Genomic DNA, 23,120 nt, shown 5'->3' on the forward strand with positions numbered 1-23,120 from the left:
TGCTGTCCATACAAAAATGGTACGTAAATATTCAAACAGCTGAAACTTTTGAGTGAATTTTCTGATCAATTTGGTGTCTTCAGCAAAGTTGTAGGTATTCTTGAGTAATATAGTTACACGGAAAAAAATTGCTCACAAAAACTCAATTTCCTAAAATACGTATTTTTTTTATTTTTGAGATTTTTTAATATGTTTTAGGGGACAAAAATCCGCAACTTTTGGACTATAGAGAAACATGGTCAAAAAATCTGCCTATTTTGAAAAAAAATCTGATTATTTTGAAAAATACTGATTTCTGGAAAAATCAAAATTTCATGTAAAAAAAAATTATTTCCAATCGAAAAGTGCTTTACAGTTTTTTTGATAAAAGGCTCTGTTTTCAAGATATAGCCACCGAAAGTTTGATTTTAGCGAAATATTTGCAGTTTTTTGATTTAAAAAAAAAGTGACCATTTCTAAAAAAAAAAATTAAAAGGTTCAGAAAATTTGCTATAAAATTATCTAAGAGACATTGAAGATTGGACCTCTGGTTGCTGAGATACAGCGGCTTAAAGAAATAGAAACAGGAAAATTGAAGTTTTCGAACTCTCACCTAAACAGCCCACCATTTTCTTATGTCGATATCTCAGCAATTAATGGTCCGATTTTCAATGTTAAAACATGAAACATCCGTGAAATTTTCCAATCTTTTTGAAAAAAATATTTTGTTTTTTTAAATCAAGACTAACATTTTAAAAGGGCCTAACAGTGAATATTACGCCTATTTAAAATGCTAGTCTTGATTTAAAAAATTTCATAACTGCCTTTATCATTTTATGATACAACTTGCTTAAAATTTTTAAAACTATAAATATGTTTCAATAATAAAACAAATTTCGGAAGGTTAAGAACATATTACTGTACATATCTGAAAATGTCGTACAATTAATAAGAAATGAAATATTGAGAAAATTCTATTAGGTATGCTAAAAGGCAATCAACAACTAAAATTTGACTAAAAATGGGGTCACAGAACTTCAATTTAATGTTTAAAGCAATAAAATTAAAAAAATTAAAAAGGTTTGATAATACATTTTCTAATATGCAGCTCATCTCAAATACGGAAAATATGATGAAAAGCTTAAAAAATTCCCCATAAAATAGCACATTTTATTAGCGGACATTTTTTTTAGATTTTTTTTTTTGAAGTGTCGATCAAATTACTTTTTTTTCATTTGATTTCAGAATTTTCTGAATGTAAATTGAGTATTGTGAAATCTAATTTAATGTCAATGTTGAAAATAATGCCAGCACGATTGCTGGATTATTTAAAGTTATTAGATTAGAACCATAAAATTCATATCAGTTTGTTGTTGAATATTTTTTTTTTCTAACTTTCGAAAAGAAATGGTAATGAGAGAACAGAAACTGTATTTTGCTATTTTGTTTTGAAAATTACTTTCTTTCCATTTGTAGTGACTAAATGGCTTATTTATCGCGATCAGATATAACAGTGCTGAAATTTTCATTATAGTTTATTATTATTATTATAATTTTGAAGGCAAATAACATTGATTGCTCGTACAACATTGTTTCCATCTGTTAACTCCATAAGGAAATTAATTCTTGAAGTTATGCGCTGTTTACATCACCCACTCGAAACCCTCGAATTCAGTTATCTGCCTGCTCGAATAACCTCCTTATCACCGTTGAGAGCTGTCGTAAAACAAATCTCCAATGCGCTCTCGACGCAGCTATCCAGCCAGAGTTCTTTCCCCTTGCACCAAAAAAGTAAACAAAGTTCGCTAGATAAAAGCCGCTCCATTCACCGTGGTGTGCTCCAATAACCGCGTGTACACCGCGAATGTTTCACACCACTCTAATCTTAGACCGTTGCGTCACATCATCGCGAATTCATCACCGCATTCCCGCAAAACCTCGTTTAATTAAACCTGGTGGGACAGGTAGTCCCTCTCTCCGCTAACCTGTCCTCTCCCTTGTCAAGAGACGAGCGCTCAAGACGAGCCAATAAAAATTAAAAACATTTCATTTTCATCTATTCTATGAAATCGCTTCGGCCTCACCTCAACCACCACGAGCGGGGTCTCCAGTGGCTATGTGGTTGACCAAGTCTGTTCCGAAGAGCGCTAAGCTGACCGGAAAGAAATTTCCAGCGAATGAATTCATCGAAGGATGACGGGCTCGGGCTGGATCTCAGGGGGGAGCCACTTCTAGCTTTTAGTTAGCGCATGTAAAACTGACAGGCGAAGAGCAGAACAGAAGGCAAGAGCAGGCCCCCAGAAGCCGTCGTCGACGTCAGGGGGAGAGATGATTGTGGTCAACGTGTAGAATCAGAAATTTGCAAACGCGTCATTTGCGATCGAAGAAAAAAAAGGTATGGTGGAAATGAAGAGACGTCAAGACTTAGGAAGAAGAGGTTTGGGGAAGCTGGAAGCGGTCATCGAATATCTGAAGAATTTCAAGAGTGATACGAGGTTCAAGAACAATCTACTCAAGTAACAGCTGGTGCGATTTAAGAAGCTAGAATTGAGAAACCCGGGCAGACGGTAATAACAAAATTAATAATATTTCAATAACAAATCCTGTTAAATTATTTTATCCTGAACTTCAACTTCAAGGAGAAAAAATAATAACAATTTATGATAAAATAATAAGATTTGTTATTGAAGTGATATTATATTGAAAATGTTTAATGACACACTATTAAGAGGAAATCATATACGTTTCAAAAACTCTCCTAATAACAAGATTTGTTATTAGTTTGGTATTCTGACTTAAAAATATAAAGTTTCCATAAATCGCACAAATGGAAAAGTTTGTAAGAGTCCGTAACACAATCTGTTATTATTTTTTCTTTTGTTAAATATGTTTAGATCTTTGGGATAATTTTGACCAATTTTGTCGGGGTCATTATTTTGGCCATGAAATGGGGTCCTTAAGCTGAAAATATTCAAAAAAATTGAAATTTTGAAAGTTGTTTTTCTTTTTATTATTTGATACACTTCCTAAAGGACTTTACTAAAATTGGCTAAAACTATGGAATAATTTTGACCAATTTAATCGTGGTAATTTATTTGACCATGAAATGGGGTCCTTAAGCTAAAATTAATCCGATAAAATTAACTTTTGAAAGTAGATTTTTTTAAATTTTGTTAAACCCTCTAAGGGAATTGATTTATTTGTTGAGAATTTTTGAAATGTGAATAACAACAACTGTTATTATTTTCAGAGAGTCTGGAAGTCGGAGCTGGAGTGAGACCTCGGAGATGGCATCGGATTCAGCTAGTTTTGAGCAACTTTTACTTGAAGTCGGATATTTTTGGAGAGCTGAAGTCGGCGTTGACGTCACATACTGCATCCAGAGTCGGAGTTGTCTTCAAAGTATGGATTCAAAGTCGCTTTGAGGTACCCGACTCTGCAGCCCTGACTAGTAAAGAGGAGTTATGGCAACTGCAGGTTTATTTGCAAATTACAAATAAACCAAAACAACAACTTTTTTTTTATGGAGACATACCAGTTCAATAACATTTTTTGTTATTATGCTGCTCCACCTCTCCGCACAAAATTTCAAATCTTGTTATGCCTTCATGATTCCTTCTGTGTTATTGGTTTGTTATTGCAATAACAACAAAATAACAGTTTATGTTATTCTTCGAACAAATCTTTGTTATTGATTTTTGTTATTTTAACAACTAATCCGTTCATCCCAATAACATATTCCGATCTTCTCACAATATCAAAAACTGACCATCCCAAGTTATTTCCGTCTGCTCGGGAACACAGGAGATCAGTGTTAAATATCAAACGCTAGTCTGTACCAATTTTTAAACAAGTAAAACAATGAGTTAAGGCAAAACAATAACATCATAATTTATTCCATAATTATATAAAATCGCAATATTTTTATTGAAAATTAATTTTAATACTGATATCATTAAAAGTTCCATTAATAAATAAATGATACTTGCAAAAATGACTTACAGTATGTAAAAAAAGTATTTACACCCCTTGGGCACTATGTACATATTGTGATGAAACATCTAAACAATTTAATGTTGACAGAAACCTAGTACTACGTTTTGTTCAGAAACTCATGCCAGACATTTTGCTACAAAAAGCTCATGAAAAGATGATTTCTATAAAAAGTTATATAACAAATACTATTACGAAAATAAAAAAGGTGCAAAAAAAGTTTCTACACCTTTCGAAAAATTTACATAAATAATGTTATTTGTTGACAAATCACCATAAATCCAGTCTCCCAACTCCAAATAGGCATCTTTGACTGATTAAAAAATAATTTGGATTGAATATAAAGTTTACTAACTACTTAGTATAAAAGTTTATATAACTCTGGAAATTCTATATAAAACTTATCTTAACTTAATTTTGAAATCTTCTAATTCAACTAAATGTCAATATATTACCATAGAATTGCTAAATAAACATTTTGGAGTGAGTATAACACCGTTTTGGGGGTATTTGTATCGATAGAATAGATTTTTCGTTGGAATTTCGTACCAATCCGGAATTACGTCGTCGGAAAATCCGCCGGCATCTGAACCGGTCCACAATTCACAAGTCAACCTATGTGGCATCAGAAAGGGCATAAAATTTCCGATCTTTTGATACCCATACATCCAGGTTTTCTATAAAACCCACGTTTTTAAATACCTAAGCAAAAACGTTGTTATGGTTTCGTTTGAGCAACCTGTCAAAAATGTATGGAATTTCGTAATTTTTGTTCTCGTGGATCAAACTTACTTTTTGCCCAGGTATTTAAAAACGTAGGTTTTAAAGAAAACCTAGATGTTTGGGTATCAAAGATCGGAAATTTTATGCCCTTTCCGATTCCACATAGGTTGACTTGTGAATTGTGGACCGGTTCGATGCCGGCGGATTTTCCGACGACGTAATTCCGGGTTGTTACGAAATTCCAACGAAAAATCTATTCTAGCGATACAAAGACCCCAAAACGGTGTTATACCCACTCCCAAATGTTTATTTTGCAATTCTATGGTAATATATTGACATTTAGTTGAATTAGAAGATTTCAAAATTAAGTTAAGATAAGTTTTCTACAGAATTTCCAGAGTTATATAAACTTTTATACTAAGTAGTTAGTAAACTTTATATTCAATCCAAATTATTTTTTTAATCAGTCAAGGATGCCTATTTGGAGTTGGGAGACTGGATTTATGGTGATTTGTCAACAAATAACATTATTTATGTAAATTTTTCGAAAGGTGTACAAACTTTTTTTGCACCTTTTTTATTTTCGTAATAGTATTTGTTATATAACTTTTATAGAAATCATCTTTTCATGAGCTTTTGTGGCAAAATGTCTGGCATGAGTTTCTGAACAAAACGTAGTACTAGGTTTCTGTCAACATTAAATTGTTTAGATGTTTCATCACAATATGTACATAGTGCCCAAGGGGTGTAAATACTTTTTTTACATACTGTATAAACCCGCCATTTGTGTGCCAACGCCCTAATCGGTGCACGGCAGAGACATTGGCGGACCGAAACACACGCACAGAGACCTTCGTAACCCAAAACGCCTCCTCACCTGGCAGGAAACGCGTCACGCCAATTTTGGGATCTTTTTTTTCTCCACATTGCTTTTGACTGACTGACTCCAATTGCATTTGACACATTAACACTTAAATTTGAGTGTTGATGATGGTTTTTTTTCACAGCATATTTAAGCTACAAAAATAAAATGTTTTGAATTTGATTTTTTATGGTTTTAAGGAAATTCCTCGAATTCTCAAAAATCATGCCTTTTTAGCGGTGACCTCATTTCCATGCCTCCAACTGTTTTTAATTTTTATTGCAAAATTTTCGCTTCTCTCTGGGCAGGATCGACACTTTGACACGGGGGCGAACGAGTTTTCGCGCAACTCTTGGACCTCTCCTCTTGCATTTATTGCCGTGTGGCTTTTGCAGCGTCTCTCGTAGCAGTTTTGGTTTTACTGCGGTTTTTGGTAAAAAAAAACAACTCCAACCCCCAAAATCAATTCCACAGCTGGGCCCTCAAAATGGTTCAGGGTTGAGTTGCGTCGAAATTTGGTTTGTGTGGTTTTTCCCCCATTGTGGCCGGAATGCAATATTTGCAACTCTGCGCCCACTTCCAGGGGGTAATCGAACCCCACGATTAAGCTTACAAATTAAGCATTGGGTAGCGGGTTGTCGCCGCGACTTCTTTTTTTCCTGTGTCTGTGGGAGCGCCGAAATTGAGCCAGACAGTGTTGCCAGCGATCCAGTTTGCTGAGCGTGGAGGTGGTCGAAAGAAACGCTTGAACATGGGGCTCGAAAGTGTGGCAATTTTTCAAAGTTCGATGGGGAGACCCACCCGAAGAAAACAGAGTCGAAATAACTGCATAAAATATGGCCGTCAGAAAGTGCAGTTTGGCTGTCCGTTAGCGCGAGATGTGGTTGTTGTTTGGTGAATGGAAAAACCATGTTTGTTTGGATCGTTGCGTTTACTGTCGAGAGCAGAAATGACCATCAAAACATTGTTGTGAATCCGAAAATGTATGTTTTGTTCTAAATACCAAAAATAAACCTTGTAGAATCCACCTGTTCGTTGTTCTTACCTTCCTCACATTTATATGACATTTTATTTTGAATAATATAAAGATATCCTGTTAGATCATTCTTGATCAAGACAGTATAGCTCTGGTTCCTTGCACGTGTCCTATTTTCTTACCTCCACGTTGGCTTGGTTTCGTCCTCATGATGACAAAGTATGACCTTGCTGGTGGCCTGTGGAAACGGCTCCTACAGTTTTGACCAGCGATGGTTAGAGTCGAGACGGCTCTAATGTGGGACAGGGAAGTAATTTGTGATTGTAGACGGTATTGTTTTGATTCGCAGTATGTTGAGTCAACTGCTGTGGATGTACCTGAAACATCGCAGAGCGGGGTTTCCCTTCTTTCATTTTTATCTACCATCTATATTCTGTTTATTTTGTTTCACTGATTCTCTAAAACGCCTTCTGTTTATTATCGCCCATTTGTTTTCGATTTTACTTTCTTGATTCTCTTATTTCTCAACGCTTTGCCACTCTATTTACTAATTAATGCTGCTGTAACAAATCTGTTTTTTTCCTATTTCACAAATACCGTAATCAAAAAAATCCCAAACCCTCTTTCTATCATTTAGCTAACTGATTTCAAGATTCTTCAGGTGAACACCGCAAATTCAATGAAAATGTGTAGTAAACAAAAAAAACAAGTAATTTTTTATTTGTATCTGCTTTGTTGTTGTTCGATTCGGCAATAGATTTTAAAAATTATGATAACAATTTGATCAAGAGCATACTAGATCAGAACCTTTACCTTTTTCCTTCTCTTCGGCAGACCTTCCCGAGAAAGTGAAACCGTTTCAAATCACCAAACTCAAAGCATCCGAAATCTCCGGCGCCAGTGATCTGTGAACCGAAGGACATCAACGCATGTCCTTTTACCTGCCCCTAGATTACCCATAAAACAATTGTGCAGGACCATAAAGCCCTCCTCAACCTCATTTCAATTTCTGCCAAATTTTCCACTCTGCTAAAAACACCTCGCTCGGCAATAAAAGTTCGAACTCACAGTGGTGCGTATCCTTCTGGAAAACCCCCTGGGTCCGATCGAACCTGAGCCATATTATGTAAAACCAGTGAGTCGATTAATCCACCGGAACCGAAGAGACGAAACTTTGAGCTTTTCCTCAAGATATACGACGGGGAATTACGAGAGCTGTTATCACCTCATTGCTTTCGGGGCAGAAGGATTCTGGAAGACCTCACACAGCAAGGGATCTCTGGAGAGGTTCGACGAAAAGGACTAAGGAGAAGCTCAACAATTATCCTTGTGTATACACAACGTGATTTCGAGGGTCTAGTGTCAACAGAGAAAAGGGACCAGGAATTGGACACAGGTTGACGGCTTTGGAGAGGTAGATTCTGACCGCAGGTAGAATTTCGGGATGAAGATTATTCCAATAGGAAATTTCGAGACTAAAAAACTTCAAGAAACGTGACACTTTCGGCTTGGATCGAGCGCGCGTGTGCAACCTCCTCCATTATCATAAATTAATAAAGACCAAAGAATGGGACAGTTGTCAACCCCGATGCCAAATATTGGCTTAGGACTCGGGGACTCGGGGACCGATTGTCAACAATAAAATCCAATATTTTGACAGCTTTTACGACGTGTTCAAACACCAGCTATGAACTCGCGGGTCATCACCGCAGCTCTTCAAGCTCAGCCCAGGTATATTCAAAGAGGTCCGGATTGCATCACGATCCGACTGTATTTCTTCGCGTCTTCTTTCCGAAAATTGAACGTGATTCAAAATTGGTCAAAAAAGTTGAAATAAAAAAAAAAACAAAGAAACAGAAAAAAAATGATGAAGCCCCTCACACATGGAAGCCGCGCGCGCGCTGGTGGCTTATATAATTAAACGTGAATCGCGAGCGATTCAAAGCTCTTCGACGACGACTCCGAACTTCAACACTGAACTCCGCGCAAGGCTTTCGGATGAGCTCTGGGCCTCGCGAGAAGAGATGGAAGAGAGTTCAAGGACCGGCAAGAAATCTTTCGAATAAACACGTATACCGAAACGACGACGACGACGACTCCCCCAACATTCACCAGGCAGAGGCAGAGTACCTCTCGTTACTTTGGCTTAGCTCAGCGCAATGCCAACTCCGGCTCCGAGCTCTGAATGCCGTTTCTTGTTTTGGTCTCTGCTACTCTGTTTGCAATGAGCCAAGAATCTTCGTCTGCTTGTAGCGAGTTGTTTGTTTTTAAAACGCGATTAAAAAATTGTTCTTGCACTTCAGGCGAACTTGGGTTGGAAAAGTCAGGGGCGGAACCGATAGATGACCTGAAAAGGTTTGAAAAGATTGACTTTTAATATTTTTACTGTGTCAGTGATTCCATTTTCCGCCATTTTGAATAAGTAAAAATGCAACGCTTTTGCTAACCTGTAGAATTCAAATTTAATAAAAAAAAAAAAGCTTTTTTCTTCCCTTCAAAATTGCCTTCTTTTTTTGTCTGATTTTAAATTAAATATTTGGCTGAAAGACTGTTTGAAGAATCCTTTGCAGTATTTCATTTATTAATTGTAAATCAATTTGTTGATAAAAATTGTGAAAAACATAATTTAAAAAAATAGGATTTTCTGTCGTTATTTCAAATTCTTAGTCGTTAACCGAAAATTAAAGCGAAAAAGTTAATGCAAGTTTGAATGAAATGTTGTCCTATTTCCATGAAAATTGTCATTTCATGAATTTTAAAACGAAAATCTGCTCCTCTCTGCTATTTGAGAATTTCACGGAGAATTTAATTAGAGTAAACCAAAACTGTAAATGAATTTGTTTTGCAAGCTGCCAGCTTTGGTGAATTTATTTGATTTTTTTTTAATTTACCAGTATCTAATGAATGTTTTAACAAAATTAATGTTAGAGAGAATACATTTATATAGTAGTTTTTACTATTCAAAAACGCAAATGTATAAAAATCCTGAAATTTCGGTCGAAATTCTCGAAATATTTTGAAAAACTATTCGATTGTACTTATTTTTGCAAAGTAAAGTATTTCATCATGCACCTAAATTTAAGAAATCAGCACTACAGCTTTTAAAAAGTCTATATATAATTTTTTTTTTTTTTTAAATCCCTTATTTGACATTTTTGAGAATTAAAGGAACAAATAATTTAAAAAAACTGTTTTGTAGCAACTATTTTTAATAAAAAAAAATGCATTCCTAAACTTAACTTCATTATTCAAAGACTTGTAAAAAATACAAATTAGAAGAAACATAATCATAGAAATGTTGGATAAAAAAAAAACATGATTTAAAAAAAAACGAAATGAGTATCCTTAAAATGCCAATATCAAATTATTATGTACCAATAAATATCCAAGATACAGTCTATATCCGTTCTAGAGCCAGTAAACAAAATTGCGTTATGATGTAGAAAGAAAAAATTAACATTCAAAAATCAATTCTTAACAATTTTCAGACATTCATCATCAACAAGCTGATTCAATGAAATGTCAAATTGCATAATTACATTTTATTTGCTTTTTGTTCATTTAAAACATTTAAAAAGAAGCAACAATGCAAATTTAAATGATAAAACAAATTTCATAACAAAAAAATAAGAATGCTTTGGAAAATAATTCATTAAATAAAAATATCGAACCAAAAACTGCAAAATATTCTTTTTTTGGATAAAATTCAATAAATACCAAAACATATATACCGGTTATTTTTTTACTAAACTTTGTGAAAAAAAACTTGGCACATTTAAGGAAGAAAATATAAAAATAAATAAATAGAAAAAGCTAGCAAAACAAAAATAAATAAGAACATTAATTTGATTTATCAGCACAAATTATAATTCCAAAATAGTTTAATATTTTTAAATGGATTATTTGTAAAAAATTACAAATTATACCAAAAATCAAATACACCAATATTTGTAAAATCCGTAAAAATAATTATTCAAGCAATGTGATGAAAACAAACACACAAACCAAAAGTTAAAAAAGACATTACAACAAAAACGTATATATATATATAAAACAAAACTCTTTGTCTAGATACAGTGAAAATATGACATTTTTCATTCATTTAAACAAGTTATTGCTTAAAGTTGAATAGTTATTAAAATTGGCAATTTTTAATGAGACTTTGATTTGACTTATTTCATATAAAAATATGAAACAATAAAAATAAGCAAAAGTTAAAAATAAGTACTTTAAAAAAACCCTTTAAAAAATCCAGTGAAATATAAACATTGAACATTATTTTAAAAAATGTAAAATAATGCAGCAGAAATCGTGCAAAACAAGAAGAGGGAGAAGTAATGAAGTAAAAATAATGGTAAATAAATGGTAAGTTAAACAAAAACATTCAAAAATTTTGCTGAAAGATAGAAACAAAATTATTTAGAATAAAAATGAAAGCAGAAATCATCAAAAACATGAGAAGTTACAAGTTTTGTAGAACAAAAATTGCTCAAAACAGAATATAAATAATATAAACAAAAAACTAAAAAGTTAAACAAAATCAATTAAGGGTCATAGTTCACCAATATTTTCCCTGATTTTTACCTTTTTTAACTCAAATCTTCTATTCCTCCCAACGCTCATGACTTTTGCTCCCAAACAATCACGGGTAGAACCACGTTCACGATGGGGTTTCCGTGCTTCCGAGCTTCTGGTGCTTGAGGTCTCTTGTTAGCCATATGTGATGTACGTGTACACAGTAAAACAAACTTGAGCGAATATTTGCCGTTTAAATTTGATTGTTTTTTTAATCTTGCTAACCAGATTAAAACGTTTTTTTTTTCGTGTTCTCGACTGTGTCATTCAAAATCACAACAACAGCTGATTTGCCTTTAAGTTTTTTGCATACACCTCAAATTCCTCACGCCTCAATCGACGCCGTGTGTCATGTGATGAAACGTGACGTTATGCAACTTTTAACTTTAAAACAAGTGACTTGCCCATTCTTCTTTTCAGCAATGATATCGCACATATTGTTGTTACTTGTTTTTGAGGTTATTTTTTCTTAGTGCCCACCGCACACGTTCAAGCTCATCTGCCGTTTCTTTTTTTCCGAAAACTCCGTGATTGGTTCTGATTTAATTGATTCGACTTTCGACAGTTCACCGCTGGCGCGATGATCAAGAGCTGGTGGGTGTTCAACGAGATCGGGTTTGATGGTCACCACCAGGCCTGAAGGTTCTTCCGCTGAGATCTCTCCAATGCTGCGGCGTGTCAGACGTGTCAAGTCCAACACTTCCCTGCAGATGGTGCGACTCAATCGATCGCCAATTGGAGCAGCAGTCATTTGGGGAATTAAATTGCCTCCAATTGATTTGAGCAGCTTTGAATGATCGAGTTACATTGTGGCATAATGTCGTGGAGCTGCGGACGGATGCGATAATTTGGCCGCACAATTCAAGACGCTGGCAGGTGTTGAGAGCAATTTTTCAATTTTCGACTTCCACGTTGCGGCGAGATTAGCTGCCCGAGGATGCTTCACGCCAAATCCACATTCTCTGCTGAGGCGACGACGACGGCGACTTTCATTCCAGCAGCAGCAGCATTCTGAACTTGACATCAACAGCAATGGCAACGACCAACGTCGCCAAAACCAGTCCTCGATAGTGTGTAGTTTTCAGTGATACACAGCCACGACAGCACCACTTAAGCGACATGAGCAGAACTGTTGCCGATGTTGTTGTTGTTGCCGTTGATCTTGCTTGCGACGACGACTCCAACTCCACAATCACAAACACTCACAAAGAGGAGCGCTCCATTAAGCAGCTGGACAAGTCCGGCAAAGAAAGAGCAACAAGAAACAAGATCGCGATCGTCTGGCCATTCTCCACGCGCGATCACGCAGCCCAAACCTCCCTTCTTGGAGACCCCGCAAGTACAACAACAACAACATCTCGGAGAATACCTACACACAACAGACGCAAACGGCAAAGAAGTCATGCGCTTCTGATCTCCTTTCTCCTTTTCTTTTGCTCGCCACTCAATAATCATCACCTTCTGGGACCCTCCCCGACCTCCTACCGCAAAACTCCAACTTCGCTCAACTTCCCCACGTTCAGGTCGGAGAAACACGTCAGAACAAACGCCGGTCGGCGGAGTTGCACTGCAGCGGGTATTAGCTGGACGAACTCTCACGCAAACCACCACAAACGATCGTGGAATCCGCGCAAAGAATACGGCACCAATACAGGTTACGATCAGAGAGAGAGAGAGAGAAATCACAGGTGTGCGAGTGGTGAAGAGTTCTTGAGAGGATCGAGCGATCGTGACTCGAGCAGACTTAGTAACTTCCAAACTTTCAAATTGGGACATTTTGTTATCTAGAACTAAAGTTGTAACATGAAGAACTTCACGTTAACCAGCAGCTCCCAAGTGATCGCGCAGGTATGACTCCGCGCAAACTTGATCGCGACCTAACCTCGCAAATGTGTACCAAAGTAAGCCCTCGGGCCTCACAAACACACACAGCTCAACTTTACTGCGCCAGTTGTTATTGTTTTTGTAACACTCTACAGAGGAGTAGTCTCGGAATGACCACGCCGCCGGACCACGCGATCGTTCGCGGCCATAAAGGTATTTCCACACGCTCACAAAGTGTAGGTTAGGTACACCACAGTGAACCTTCGGAGAAAGATGACCGAAAAGCACTAGCACCGAAGAAAAATCACGAGAGAGAGAGAATAAAAACCTTGAATGTATGTTTATAAAAAGTATTATCGGATTTTAAAGGGATTGGGAATAAATTTGCCTAAGTTGGGTTTGTGTGGCAGGCAGGCAGGTTGGGCCGGGTTGGACACCTCAGCAGCACCGGGCCGGGCGTTTTGCATATTATACATAAAAGTGCTTTGTGCCGCAAGGTGCCTCTAAAGATCAAAACAACACATCCGAAGCGATAAGAGTATCGAGTATAATGGCTTTGAAACTTCCTTCTTTCTGGTGAACAGCGCAGGTATGCAACAAAGACAGAAGTTAGAATCCAGGTGGTGAAGGATTTGAAGTGCGGGATGAAGTACGAGAAACCAATCAAAATATAAATATTATCAGAAAATATTAGCATGGCAATAGAGATGTATAACAGAATTTTTTTTTCTCAAAAACTTGAAATAGGTATTTCATATTTTTATTTAAAAATTTATTATGGAAAAGTATATTTTTTCATAAATTTGCAAATATGTTTAAAACAGAAACTTTTTTTAAGAAGCAAATTTGTCACGATCTCCAGTACGAAAATAAATCACATTTTCTAATACACTTTTTGCAATTCCGTTGTGAAACTTATTACTTTTCCTGTCATTCTCGCATGACGAAAAGGCCTTCTTTTCTCTACTAAAAATAAAAGAATCGAAAAGTTATACTTTTCAATATTGTTTTATTTTTATCGGTGAATCGACTAAACACATAGACAATTGTCTTAAAATTCCATTCAAAGGGTATTTTACGGGATTGCAAAAAATGTTGCATGAAAATCGTTGCAAAACCTGATTTTTTTCAGCACTAGTCGTATTTATCCAACCAGGTTTACCGTAAACAACGACTCCTGGTGAAAAAAAAGTTCTTTTTGCAACTTGTTGCATAAACTACTATCTTATGTCACGTTTAGCCAAAACAAGAGGCTTTGTTGCTATGCATTTATTTATTATTGACAAAATTAAAACTAGAAAAGTGTTTGTGCTTGAGAAAACTTTAGAAAAATGGTTGATATAATGATAAAAATAACAAAACTAGAGCAACATTTGAAAAGGGCACTTAAGAGTTAGCAAAATAGTTCAAACTGTCAAAATTATTATCAGCCCTTTTTTCTTGTTGCTTCAGAAATAATTAAGAAAAATTTGATAAAGATGAAAACAACTTAATTGGACTATCAGACTATAACCAAACCACAAAAATTGTGAATAAATGTATACGGATTAAAAACAGATTTTGTAAAAATTCTGACAATATATGAACTTTATATTTTATTTTTTAAGTTCTAATACATCATATCGTCTAAATTTCAAAATAATTTAAAATTTATACACAGCTAAAATTCCGATGGTAAAATCGCATCCAAAAGCATGCACATCACCTTCGTCAAATAAACACTTAATATTACACGCTGCATGTACAATTTTTGCAAACACAAAAAAAAAGTTGCAACCGACTGGATTTACACCCAGCACCAACAGTAAGGACTGGCGCCTTAGTCCACTCGGCCATCAGACCGATGAAAAGCGGTAAGGATAAACGCATATATGAGCTTGACATTTCGGTCAAGTAGGTTTCCCATACTGATGGGCTACATATTTCAGGGTTTAAAATCACATAAAATTGCATAAAATAATGCAATATTAATTCTACACCCAGGCCTTTTACACGCAGCTGGATTACTACTTTTTTAGCTGTGTATTTACATTTTCATGTTTTTCAGGTTTGCTTAAAACCCCGCCTTTTTAATTTTGCTTCAACATTAAATTGTTAATCAAACTTTAAACTAATCAAATTACACATTCCAAAGTGTGTTCATACATTTTTAATCGAATTTAGCAATGATTTTTTTAATCTCCATGAATCTTGGTTACCCATATTTTTTCACTTTCTAAGACAAAAATCAAAAAAAAATCAAACCATCCACATTAACGACCCCCGGGTCTTTTGTGGTCTCTATTGCAAGTTTCTGCTCGAACCTAGGAGTCCGAAGGCTTGAATGGGGAGAGCACGCAAACCTCTTTTTACTCCAAGGAACCTTCCACCCCAGTGTTTGCCTTTGGATTGCGAGTCCAACCGCCGCCAGCGATTCCACCGGAGTAGACTTTCTAAGACATACATGTATGTATGTATGTATGTATGATCCCCATACCCGCAGGCAACTTGGTCCTGGAACACATGTGAGCGCTAGGTGAACAATTCGATCATCTTTTACTCCGTAATCTGTACACCCACGTGCATAAGTTTTTTTGCACGAATTTTAATGCTACAAATACCGGCGCATAGATCAAAATGGTTTCCCTTTTCCCTCCCCAAGCGCCGAAAATTTGTAGCGGGTGTAGGGACACTTTGCATAGACGCCCTTGCTCCCATCACGTCACTGAGGGTATGGAGCGACGAGAAATTAATAAGCATGCCCCCCCTAGTCGAACCTTCATTAGAGAAGCAGGCAATCCACAACTCACAGCGAACGACCAAGGGAACACCCTACCGCGTATATAGTAAGATTGGCGTGGTTGGTCTTTAATGAGTTGTAAATATGTTAGAATATATGAAGAGTTGCCTGTATTAAAATGGAAAGCTCTCACCAAGTGAAATAGTCTTCATGTTTTGTTGAACATCGAATCTTGCTAAAACTTAGTGCACCGAAAAAACATCTGCAAACTTGTTTTCTTGAGTTGCTAAAATGGATAGAAAACAGCATCAAAAACAACAAAAAATAAAATAAAATGAAGCAGGAAGGCATAGTTTTGCACATAATAGAGAATGAACATTTTGAGGAAATCAACATTTGGTACAAAAAAAATATAAAAATATGACAGCATACTTAATTCCTAAGTAGAATAAATTGAAATACTCAAGTATCATCATCAATATTAATAAAATAATAAAATACAAAAAGGATATAATAATTTAAGCAAAATGAAGATTTTTTAGTCGTTCATTAGTACAAAGATGGATAGGAAAAGAAATTATTTACAAAAAGGAATCGCAGAAGTTTTCAAAGTTTTATAATCAGAAATTTGAACAGATTTTTTATTAAAACCATTAAAATCATCAAACATAAAACACATTTACCTCAATTAATTCTTAAATATTTGATGAATTCATCAAGCAGCATACAGTTTCTGAATAAATTACTCGGTGCATTTTTAGTATTTATTTTAATATAAAAAAACCAAATTGAAGTAATCATGTTTTTTTCTACTGTCACTAATATTCTTAAATCTATATTGATTGCGAAATGTCATTTTTCAATTTAGAAAATCTAGTGGGTCTCGTGGCGCAGGGGTAGCGGCTTCGGCTGCCGATCCCGATGATGCTATGAGACGCGGGTTCGATTCCCGCCTTATCCACTGAGCTTCTATCGGATGGTGAAGTAAAACGTCGGTCCCGGTTTCTCCTGTCTCGTCAGAGGCGCTGGAGCAGAAATCCCACGTTAGAGGAAGGCCATGCCCCGGGGGGCGTAGTGCCAATAGTTTCGTTTTTTCGTTATGAAATTAAAAAAAAGGCATATTTTTCTTTGAAAGGGTGTAGCAGCGCTGAATTAAGTGTGGGCTTAAAATGCTCTATCATTTTAGAGAGAACTTAAGCTATTTCTTGCACAAATTAGATTTAGGAACGTAAAAAATCACTGAAAAGTGAAATAATTATTTCAATGAATAACAAGGTAGCCATGTGTTTCGGGAAAAAGTACGTTGCCATGACATTGACAGCAGCAACTTCAAATATTTTTTTTCTGTTTTGTAATTAATACATGAACACTAAATAAGGACCCAAAATGGAAAGATCTCACCGGGATAGGACAACACGACCCAAATCAGCCGCTCTACCGCTCCAGAATTTCCACCAACAGCTTCTAAAATCTCTGCTTCTTAGTAGAGGTTATTTTCGTCTGTTTTCCTTGCGTTGAGGCAAAGCTTCATCAAATAACTCTAATTCACAAAATCACAATTTCCGCTTTTATGGAACCTAGATGTGTTCCAGCACAAAAACCCTGAGCCCCAGAAACACTACGAGCCGAAAACCGAAGATGTGCCCAAAGCTGCCATCGTAATTCCAACGCCAAAGACGACGCTCATCAGTCGGAAACTACACTTTTCTCCACCACCAATTTGATATTCCTTAGCTCTTCAATCCAGTATTCAAAACCCGACTCTCAGCTTCCCGGATTATTCACATTTTTAACTAAAATTTCACAAAAAATACTAAAAATATTAAAATGAGAAAGGAAAAATCCGCGGAGCAAAATTTCAAAACGTCACGACGCGCGCGCGGCTTGCTTCGATCCAAGTAGACTTTCTAAGACATACACAGCAAAAAATCCGATGGTAAAATCGCATGCAAAAGCATGCACATCACCTTCGTAAAAAAAGACACTGAATATTACACGCTGCATATACAATTTTTGTAAACACAAAAAAAAAGTTGCAACCGACTGAATTCAAACCCAGCACCATCAGTAAGGACTGGCGCCTTAACCCGCTCGGCCATCAGACCGATGAAAAATGGAAAGGTCTAAAAGTATATATGAGCTTGACATTTCGGTCAAGTAGGTTTCCCATACTGATGAGCTACATATTTCAGGGTGTAATAATACACAGAATTTCATAAAATATTGCAAAATTTATATTACACCCGGGCCTCTTACACGCAGCTGGACCTTTGGATTGCGAGTCCAACCGCCGCCAGCGATTCCACCGGAGTAGACTTTCTAAGACATACACAGCAAAAAATCCGATGGTAAAATCGCATGCAAAAGCATGCACATCACCTTCGTCAAAAAAGACACTGAATATTACACGCTGCATATACAATTTTTATAAACACAAAAAAAAGTTGCAACCGACTGAATTCAAACCCAGCACCATCAGTAAGGACTGGCGCCTTAACCCGCTCGGCCATCAGACCGATGAAAAATGGAAAGGTCTAAAAGTATATATGAGCTTGACATTTCGGTCAAGTAGGTTTCCCATACTGATGAGCTACATATTTCAGGGTGTAATAATACACAGAATTTCATAAAATATTGCAAAATTTATATTACACCCGGGCCTCTTACACGCAGCTGGATTACTACTTTTTTTGCTGTGTACTACAAACTTTTGGCTTTAATATATGTTTTATCACTAACTAGGTATTTTCCTAACTATATTTCAAACCAATGCAAATTATATGCAAATCGCTAAAAAGGAATCAGGGGGCAAAAAATTTTGCTCAAAAACTTTGTTTTAAATTTCATCTTTGTAGGGGAAATCTACCCATTTTAATCCTAATAAGCGGTCGTGTTTGAATGATGCTGGATAATCTAGAGTCTCCCTTGAATTTTACTAAAACCAAGTACACCAACGAGTAGAGCAAGTTTTTGTGAACATTTCTGTTTATTTTCACTTTCACTAAAAGTTATTCTATTTCTTTACCAAGCATTTAACAAAAAAAAATCCCAAGGGTATTCTAATCGAGGCGAATGCATTTGGCCACGCCCATTTTTCTAATATCAGCTTAGTTCTTTTTTCTTCCAACACTCTGTCGAGTGTTGCCATTTGCGCTGACAGTTCAAACGAACACTCACGAAAAGTGGCATTTATAGGGAAAGTTTCCTGGCATCGCTGGCTGTGCTGCTGGTGGTGTTAACGGCCAGCCTTTGTTCTTTTTTGCCTTCGTCTCTCGCTCGGTTTTCTTCAGCCTTCGGTTGGAATGGGTCGTCAGAATTGAAACGTCAAAAGACTTAGCGCGTTTGTTTTTTTGATGGCGCTTGCTAATTTATTACATTTTTCGGGATTATTCTTCAAGTGAGTGACTAAGTAACGGTCAAAAGAACATGTTGCCGGTAGTTGGAAGCAATTTCATATCTTAAGCGCCGTGAAAAAGTAAGCGAAAGTGAAAAGTTAATTTTGGCGATATTCATTAAGCGTTTGAGGGATTCTCGTGTGTGTCACTGTGTGTGCCAACAAAATGATGAGAAGTGGTCTCGCAAAATACAAATTATGATCAAAAGTGCATTAAATGTGATCTTTTTGGCCAGTAAGTGGCATACATTTGCGTGCTTACTCGAGGCGGTGCTGTTGCTGGTAAGTTTATAGCCCAAATAGTATTTTTGGAGCTTTAATCGAGCATCAAACTCTCCATATGACGAAGATAGGTGTTTGATTGGAAAGGGTAGATTTCCCCTATTTTGAATAGAATAGAGTACTTCAAGGCTTTTACAAATATTTTAATTATGAAACCACAGATCGAAAAAGGGAGTGTTTTTTTTATTACGTAACGCATTTCCATACAAATTTTAAAAATTTTGTATGAAGCGTAACACGGCCTCCGACCCTTCCTCCCCCCCAACTGCGTTACGCTCCCAAAGTCATAAAATGAAAGAATAAAAATATTCCCATGAATTGAATGATCTTTTGCAAATTTGTTATACAAGTATAACTTCAATAATGTATAAAGCACTAAATATACTTTTTGTTTCTTGAAATCTTGAAAGTTTAAATCGAAATTAGAATGTAATTCTTTTTACCCCCTACCATTATCAAAGGTTAGTCTTCAACCTTTTTCCTGTTTCTGTTTTATTTTTCTATGCGCACCATTTTTTTTCAACGTATTTTAAATAAAAGATAAATAAAAATAAATGGCAGCGCTTCCAAATATATTATGCTCTAGCAGATTGATTTCTCAGAAGTTGTCTCCTCTAAAACACATTGAAAAAATAAAAATAATGTTTATGCGCAAATATATTTTTTGTGTTAAAACAGGAAATCATCTTTTTTTATAATTTTTTGATTTTTTTTTATTGTTTTCTAAAAAAAACGACTTACAAACATTTTTGAAAACAATTCCAAAGATTTTGTAGTAAAGCTTTTGTACAGCAACCTTACATGAACGAAAGGGCAGCGAATGACCATGAAGGTTAAAGCTGCCAGAAATAAATTAATTAACAAAACCATGAACGAATCTTCGGCTACAACTACAACGGCGTAATAAAGGAAAAACTCTACAATTGATTTTCCTCTTAGTAATACCATGTAACTTGAACAATATTCTGTTGGTGTAGCGACGAATACCAAATCTTGTTATAAATAACATTAAATGTTATTGGCCAAGTATTTTCAAATATCAGAAAATGTTATTCCCAAGTTATTACCGTCTGCTCGGGATAGAATACAATGCTCCGCTTTGTCCTTTGAAATTTCACTATTTTCTAAAAATCGTTCGTTTTTAGATTTTTTTTTCAAATTTATTTTCTACAACCTACCAGAAACAACCAGAATCTTTCAAAATACGGAATGAAAAACATCAGATTCTTAGAAAGCAAATAAGAATATCAAAGTAGTACAAATTTCAACCACTATTTAGATAGAATATTATGTAAGATAACAAAAAGAGAAACAACAACTAGTGAAGAACATAGACATAGCGAGAATAGGAAAAAAAAGTATTTGACCTTGCATCATTACGTGCGCAAGTTCAAGAATACTTACTGTAGGCTCTTCAACGCGCTGAACGGATGACGCGAACAGCTTCAGCTGATAATCCACTTAAACCGTATCGCCAACAGAGTTTTCTGGCGGAGTCATAATTAGGTGTAAACATTCACCTAAAACACATGCCAGTACAAAATGTTTGAACACTTTTCACACCTCTATTCAACTGCACTGCTGTATAATGTGTTGTATTGCACTTCTCAGCTCAAAACAGCAACAAAAAACATCCAGTTATCGATGTGTTTACAACGCACTAATTCTTCAAGCTTTCATTGATCGATCGCGCACACTAATTGAAGCTGAAACCACTTCTGCTGCCGCTGCTGAATGCACATTTGGCTATTCCTTTTGCTTCTTTGCTGCTTTGTTTTCCTTCCTCGCCGTGCCGTGTTCACCTGATGCCCAACACACACAGCTCCACTTGAGTATGTTACACGGCAGCAAAAACAGAACGTCGACAACTTGGACTTGGACGACGACACTGCAAAAAACAACAACAGCCCGATTCAGCTCTCTTGGTCAGCACGACACGATATTGCAAAATTCGTCCACTTCGTGCCCTGACTTCTCACACACAGGACGGCAGGAATTCCAAGTCTTGCCCGCGCGATGTTCACATTGTTGCTTCACTTAGAACCTCGAGGTGCCCCGAGGGATCAACACAACCAGAAACCAACAGGTTTCGACGCTTTTGGTAGCGATCAAGTCCTCGTCCTCACCGCGATCTTCGCGCGTCGAACTTCTGCTCTAGGTTCTAGGTTTAGCAGCATAACTCGTGTGCACGACTCCACCTACACTCGCGCGATTCCCGCGAGGATCGCGAATTTCTTCGGATTCTTCGGAACCTTCACCACTACACAACTTGGAGAATGTTTCAGCGTTTCTCAAACGTAGAACTTTCTGAACACACAACTTCACCACCGCCTGTTGCCTGTTCGCTTCAGGCCTGCTCAGCCTGGTGTCTTCTTCTCCTTCTACGGCATTCCCGGTGATCCCGCGCGCTCATACATACACAGGTAACTGTTGGGCTCGATCGCTTGAAGATCGCGCGCGCGGGGAGCAGCAACAGAATCAGCTTAGGAAGAAGAACAGCTCGCCGAAGTTCTCGGACGGAGGAAAAAACAACATCTACACAAACGTGTACACACACCGGTTTCACCAGAGAACCGAACGAAACGGGGAGAGAAGCACAAAGCGAAAGAGGTGAGAAAACTGGACTTGTTGAATCCCCGAAGATCGCGAGGAGCCTGGGCAGAATACCTGCGCGCACGGACGAAACGAACCCGCACGCACGGACGGAAAACGATCCACCAACGACGACGTACTACCGAGAACTGAAGCACCACCCCGGGTAGTCTCGGCGGAGAGTCGTAGCCGGTGCTCGTCGGAGAGGGTCGGCTCTCGCGAAAAGGAAGGTTCGGGCAAGGGATGCCAGCCTTTTTATTTGAAAATGTGGAATATTTCTGAACCGAAATTATTCTACTTTATAATATCACTCATGATTCAAGTTCGTGGAATATTTATTTTAATTATAATTATGTTCGAGACCAGAATATTCTAATTTGGTTTGAAATAAGAAATAAGAATAATCAAGGGTAAGACATTAAGCAAGGTAGCAACTCTCTTGACGCTTAATTGCTCCCGATTTCTATAGTTTTCGCCGAGAGAAAATGTTAAACATTGAAGAGAAGAGTTCTGGAGTTTTTTTTTTTTGAAAAAGTCCAATAAACCAAATTTTCAGTTTTTGCGTTTTGGGTGTTTTTGAAACCGCCAGGGGTATTAAAAAACACCCAAAAACCAAAAACTGAAAATATGGTTGATTGGACCTTTTCAAAAAAAACTTTTGCTCCGTTGCACACTCCCAGTCAAATCAATCCGAATTCTGAAACGGAATCTAATTAGAATCGTATACAAATTCCGTTTCAAACGCAACAACCGGTTCGAACACGGAACCGGTTGTTGCGTTTGAAACGGAATTTGTATACGATTCTAATTAGATTCCGTTTCAGAATTCGGATTGATTTGACTGGGCTGTCTTGCCGGCACTTTGGAAAAAAAATATAAAATAGAGTCATATGAAAATTATGATTTGCCAAGAAAGTTTTTTTAAGTTCTCTTTTTAACTGACCAAACTAAAAATTGTAAATCAAAAACAAGATTTTTTTCAAATTTTCTCAAATTCTGCCAACACTGTCTCATCCACTCCGAGAGAGTGGGAGAGCGATCGCCGATCGGTGGTCGTCGGTGGGTGGTGATGGTGATCAGCACCACCAGCCAGCCAGAGCTTCTCTTACAACTAAACTAAAAAAAAGACTAAAGAGAAGGTGGAAGAGAACCTCAGCCATTCTAAAGTCAAAGCCTAAGGAAAGCTCAAAGCCGCTTTCAT

The 23,120-nt window shown here is 36.7% G+C and overlaps 1 protein-coding gene across 3 annotated transcripts in view; it reads right to left on the minus strand.

The window, feature by feature from the left end:
* LOC6046544 (protein Shroom) overlaps nucleotides 1-22,056 on the minus strand; it is a 402,522-nt gene extending 380,466 nt beyond the window's left edge. Inside the window, exons 1-2 of one of the 3 annotated variants that reach the window (XM_038256568.1) lie at nucleotides 21,995-22,056; nucleotides 20,732-21,215 (exon numbers count right to left, since the gene is read on the minus strand). The gene's annotated coding sequence lies outside the window, so the exon portion shown is untranslated. Of the gene's footprint in view, nucleotides 1-20,731 lie in introns of all 3 variants that reach the window. The other 2 variants (XM_038256567.1, XM_038256569.1) reach the window with 2 other exon arrangements.
* Nucleotides 22,057-23,120: the final 1,064 nt, after the last annotated feature.

This window comes from Culex quinquefasciatus, chromosome 2, assembly GCF_015732765.1.
Source record: "Culex quinquefasciatus strain JHB chromosome 2, VPISU_Cqui_1.0_pri_paternal, whole genome shotgun sequence".
Taxonomy (NCBI): Eukaryota; Metazoa; Arthropoda; class Insecta; order Diptera; family Culicidae; genus Culex; species Culex quinquefasciatus.